General features: G+C 44.1%; 1 long non-coding RNA gene across 1 annotated transcript; it reads right to left on the bottom strand.

Annotated features, from left to right (window-relative positions):
* Positions 1–1,442: 1,442 nt before the first annotated feature.
* Positions 1,443–4,770, bottom strand: LOC127342772 (uncharacterized). The gene is made up of 3 exons (XR_011755606.1): positions 4,464–4,770; positions 3,007–3,087; positions 1,443–1,723 (listed from the first exon to the last, which is right to left on the bottom strand). It is a non-coding gene; the product is annotated as an uncharacterized lncRNA (long non-coding RNA).
* Positions 4,771–6,000: the final 1,230 nt, after the last annotated feature.

Here is a 6,000-nt window from a genome sequence, read left to right as displayed (position 1 = left end):
AAATGCAGCTATTGCTAACAAAATCCTCACAGATTTTAGCTTCGCTACAGGTGAGAAAGTCTCATCGTAGTCAACTCCTTGAATTTGTCGGAAACCCTTTGCGACAAGTCGAGCTTTATAGACAGTAATATTACCATATGCATCTGTTTTTCTCTTGAAGATCCATTTATTCTCGATGACCTTTCGGCTATCGTAAGTCTACCAAAGTCCATACTTTGTTATCATACATGGATCTCATTTCGGATTTCATGGCTTCTTGCCATTTGTTGGAATCTGGGCTCATCATCGCTTCTTCATACGTCGCAGGGTCCTCATCATTGTTATCCACAATCATGACATTTAGAAAAGGATCATACCAATCAGGAGTGGTACGTTCCCTTGTCGATCTGCGAGGTTCGATGGTTTCCTCGTTCGAAGTTTCATGATCATTATCATTAGCTTCCTCTTGTTGCCGGTGTAGGCGGTCTGGATACAACTTCCCGATCTTGCGCTACTCTGATCAATGAGTATAGATTCATCAATCTCATCGAGTTCTACTTTTCTTCCAGTCACTTCTTTAGTGAGAAATTCTTTCTCAAGAAAGGTTCCGTTCTTAGCAACAAAGATTTTGCCTTCGGATTTGTGATAGAAAGTATACCCTATAGTTTCCTTAGGATATCCTATGAAGACGCATTTCTCCGCTTTGGGTTCTAGCTTGTCCGGTTGTAACTTCTTTACATAGGCTTCGCAACCCCAAACTTTCAGGAACGACAGCTTAGGTTTCTTATTAAACCATAATTCATACGGTGTCGTTTCTACGGATTTTGATGGTGCTCTATTTAAAGTGAATGCGGTTGTTTCTAATGCATAACTCCAAAATGATAACGGCAAATCAGTAAGAGACATCATAGAACGAACCATATCTAAGAGAGTTCGATTACGACGTTCGGACACACCGTTACGTTGAGGTGTTCCCGGCGGTGTCAATTGTGAAAGTATTCCGCATTTCTTTAAATGCATGCCAAACTCATAACTCAGATATTCACCTCCACGATCAGATCGTAGAAATTTGATCTTCTTGTTACGTTGATTTTCTACTTCACTTTGGAATTCCTTAAACTTCTCGAAAGTTTCGGATTTATGTTTCATGAAATAGATATACCCATATCTACTGTAAGCCCCAGGAGTAGGAAAACCCAGAGCGCGCATGTAAGAGGGGTTTATGTGCATGAGGTCACTACAAAGGACCGTGAGGTCGCCTCGCATTCCCTAGCATATGGGTAGGCCAAGCAACAGCTCGACACGCCCATGCACACAACACCCACCTCAAAGGCTCACGGTAGGCTTTCCAGGCCTGAGTGCTTCACCTTCCTGTGCACTTCACACATACACACACTGTGCACAGGATACAAGGGTAGAATACAGCTTGAATATCACAACATGACTATGTACGACACAAAAGATGGAAAAAAGGTTCATATATATAGCAACGCTCTAATGAGCAAGATCCAAAAGACACTCAGAGGACACATGTCCCAACATTACATCATACATAAGATAGCCAAATAGTCTGGGTACAGACAAGATCCAAATTGGACTAAGAGTCCTGAAGATAATCAAGCGGTGTTCCCATAACCAACAAGCCACAGGCTGCTGCCTTAGGAACGATCATGCTACGCAACGAAGTCGTCGTCCGTGAACTCGACAAAGTAGCCACCTGCGTACTGCTCATCATCTGTCGTACCTGTTTGTCGAAAAGCGTGTTCCGGAAAAAGAGGAAGAAAAACGAGGGTAAGTACCGTTGGCACGTACTTGCGAGACAAGACCAGCTATGCTTGCTGGTGGGCGGTGTAAACTTCGCCCGGCTATATGTGGAGTTTAGCGGCAGCAAAGCACTAACCAATAGAGACACGCTACAACATCCGTCTAATAGAGGAGGTGAGAGAGCGCATAATCTAGCAGTTCTATACTCTGCAAACAACAACCCAGCCAGTGCGATCCCCCTTAGCAGAGAGGTACTAACAAGGCACTCACACAGTTGACAATTTTATATCATTCCATTATAATAGGGCTAACTTACTACACAAGTAATTAGCAAATTATTAGCGACAACATTAGGTGTAAGTTGTTCTATGATCGAGTTAAACAGCTCCAAGTCATCCATAACCGCGGACACGGCTTTCCGAAAAGATTTAACCCTGCAGGGGTGCACCAATGTTACCATACACGCATGCTCGAACCCGCATAGCAAGTGCGGAGTCTCACAACAAGACCGTTCCCAAATCAACAAGAATGCCTAGGGGGGCCACCCGACTAAGCTACCCGAAACGAAGTTCGGCCGTACTCCGATGCGGACTCAGGGTTTGCGTCGGCGGCTAGGCGTGCGAACCACACGCTTCGCTAAACGTCCCGCGGGGTACAGTACAGAATATAAACACCCGAAGGCAACAGGAAGTAAACACCCGAAGGCAACAGTAATAAACACCCGAAGGCAACAGTAAGTAAAGCATGGCATACATGGCATAGGCAAATAAAACCAAGGTTGTGGCCCCCTTTTCAACAGACTTGAGAAATGGTAATGGGTGATGGGGGGTCCCGATAAAACCTCCCACGAGTGGTTAGCGCGCTCAGTCTTAGAAACAGATAACAAGAACTCGGGTCCTAGGGGACATTAGCAAGTCAAAGTTCCGATGCTTTCGCAAAGGGGCTCACAGATGCCTCTGCATATTATAACCCTTAGCAATTTTAGTTGTACCAAAAGTTATCCACTTCATTTTCGAAAAGGTAGTACATGTGTCAACATCCCAACAAGATATCCCGAACATTTCGAGATATCAACAAAAACCCTAAACTCGCCTACGACTCGCAAAGCTGGCAAACAACAAACAAAAGGTAGGGCTAGGAGGTGTATCTCGGACATATAGGTAACCGGTGGATAGGACACGTGACACAACAGAATCGCAACATAAGGATAGCAATAGATCAAAAGAGCATGTAAAAGTAAAATAGGTGAAGGGGTGGGCTCGCCTGTCAGATCAGAGGTAGAAGCACCGACACGATCCTCCTGGGGGTGCTCGTACTCCTGCTCGTACTGCTCAGCGTCGGTGTCTACTCGAAAAGAACCAAATAGCACATACAAGGAAAGTAAAGGCACAAACCAATACAAGTATGCAATGCGCAATATGATGCATGAGGTGCAAGGGTTTCATACATAGCAAATTTAAGTGGGGTGTTCAGATATAGCAAGAAATGATAGACACCCACACATAACATTTAGTTATAGTTGCAGATTTTTTATTAGGCCGAACCAGGGCAGGGGGCTATGATGCATGACAAGTTAATATTTGAATTCCTCATGTTTTTCTGATGCAAAAAGATATAAAGCATGTTGAATTTGGAATTCTAGGTTAGAAGTTATGAGTTATGCAAGTTATAGCAAATTAGTCCCAATCTAAAAAGTGGTCAGATTTTACATTGTTCAAAAGTTGAAACAAACTTTATATTTGGAAAGTTCATTGAATTCTGAACATAAAGGATATAAAGTTTGTATGATTTGGTTCTGGGAAAGTGCAGTTTTAAAACACTTGAAAACTAGACAGGGGCTAAAATTTGATGAATAGTAGTTTTGCCAATAAGGGTATTTAATCCTGCGCAGGGCAGAATTTGAACTCAGGTCGCTTCAGTATGGTGCAAGGAGCAAAGCCAGTGTGCTGCTGCTAGTGATTGTTCAAAGTAAACAGATGGCCGAATTTAACTGAAGAAATTGACACTGCGAAAAGGAAACGTGACAGCTGCAGTTGTTATGTGCACGAGTTTTAAAGCTACGAGAACGAGGAACCTGTGAAGCCAAACTGAGAATACTCGACCAGTTGAGTAATACGAAAGTACCGAGATTCTAATGAAACAGATTTGACGCGATTTGGTTCACTGTGGCGACGACGATAAGCGAGCGAAATCGGGCCCGTGACAAAAACGAACAGCAGCTGAAAACTGAAACTGTTTTCGGGTTGATTTCGATTTGATGTGGACGTCGCGATCCTTCGTGGATTTGAATGATGCAAAGCTCTAAACTGTAGCCCGTGATGGTGGCTATCCAAAGGTGCCAATATCTCGCGCTGGGGTGGAGTGATTCGTCGGCGGGAATCGTCGGAAGGTAGGCACCGTGACAGATACGAGAAACGGCAGCAAAACAGCAGATTCACGGTCACGTTTTGCGTTGAAGATGGCGTCGCGTACAGGCCTCGAAAACTAGTGACTCCAAAATGAAAGTTGTAGATCTATGTCCCAGCTTTGCAACGGTGCCAAGATATCGCGCAGAGGTGGTGTGGTTCGCCGGAGGGACTCGTCGGAAGTCAGTACCGTGAAACAGCAAAACTGGAACCTTCTGTTTTTGATTTCGAAAACGATCTCGTTCTTCCTCTCGTTTCTGCCTCGAACCAAGGATGCTGTGGCATGCAGGGGAGGGGAGAGGAAGTGTTTCTCACCCAGGGGTGGTCGGAGACGAGGAGGAGGGCTGCCGGCGACGAGGACGAAGGAGAGGCCGGGAGTAGATGAAGCAGATGGTGGAGAAGGCGAGCTGTACTTGGCGTCTTCGAGTCCTTGACGGCGTCCAGGAAGTAGAGGAAGGAGAGAGGAACCGATTCCCCAGCTCAGGTGGGAGCATCGTCGGCCATGGCGACGGTGGTGGAGGCAGACGGCGAGCGGGGTGTTTGGTCTCGGTAGATTTTTCGTTGGAGAAGAAGAGAGGTGGCGGCGGCTTTTTGGGGAGGAACACAAGCTAGGGTTCGGAGGGGTGCGGTGCAGCTTATAAGCGAGGAGAGGAGGCCGGTGGATGGCGAGGTACAACGACGTGGAGCTCGGGAGGTCGACATTGCTCGATCTGGTGTGGTCCGTCTACGTGGAAAGAGAAAGACGAGGGGGTCCTCGTTACCGATTGAGGTAAGTGGCCTTGGGCCAGGAGGTGGGCTGCCTCGGCAGGTTAGTATAGGATTTTACGTTAGCTTAGCTTTAGGCTTTCTTTTTATTTCTTTTTCTGTTTTTAAAACAATTTGAATTTGCAAACTTTTCTGAAATTGAGATGAGAATATTTGAAGTGTCATTTGAGATATCAGAGGAGTCAAGCCTTTTTACCAACCATGGTGGCTTGAGATAAAAGAAAAGAAGAAGATAAAAAGAGTGGGACATAGAGAAATAAAGAGAAGATAAAATATTTGTTAAATCTTAATGGCTCAACCATTTGAGAAGGTAAACCATCTTAAGATCGTAAAACATGTGCATTGCAAAAATAGAGAGGATAGGTAGGTTTATAGTAACCATATAAGAATTTTGGCATGGCCTTGGTGTGTTAGGTTAAAGAGAGAGGAAGAAGGATGGAGTGTGCCTTTCTTGGAACATCACAAGAGGAAGGGGATGAACCAAGAGAGAGGAAGAAGAAGAACATCAAGCAAAAAGGAATAAGAACCAAAGCAAACCAAATGCAATTTGATAAAACCAAAGGTGTTGATATGCATGAATGCAACATGATGAGATGATGACAATGCAAGAAAGGTAACAAGGATCTAGGTATTACTCTTGGGATGTTACATCTACTCAGATCATCTGTGAAGGTTAGAACATAACGATAACCACCGCGCGATGCTACGCTCATTGGTCCACATACATCGGTATGTATGATTTCTAATAAGTCAGTAGCTCGCTCCATCATACCAGAAAATGGAGTCTTTGTCATTTTTCCCATTAGACATGCTTCGCATCTATCAAGTGACTCAAAGTCAAGTGATTCAAGTAATCCATCAGTATGGAGTTTCTTCATGCGTTTCACTCCAATATGACCAAGACGACAGTGCCACATATAAGTAGAATTATCATTCAATTTAATTCGCTTAGCATCTATGTTATGTATATGCGTATCACTACTATCGAGATCTAACAGAAATAAGCCATTCTTTTGTGGTGCTCGACCATAAAAGATATTATTCATAAAAATAGAACAACCATTATTCTCAGACTTGAATGAATAAC

The sequence above is a fragment of the Lolium perenne genome, chromosome 3 (assembly GCF_019359855.2).
Source record: "Lolium perenne isolate Kyuss_39 chromosome 3, Kyuss_2.0, whole genome shotgun sequence".
In the NCBI taxonomy this organism is placed as follows: domain Eukaryota; kingdom Viridiplantae; phylum Streptophyta; class Magnoliopsida; order Poales; family Poaceae; genus Lolium; species Lolium perenne.
This window is presented reverse-complemented; position numbering and strand designations above follow the sequence as displayed.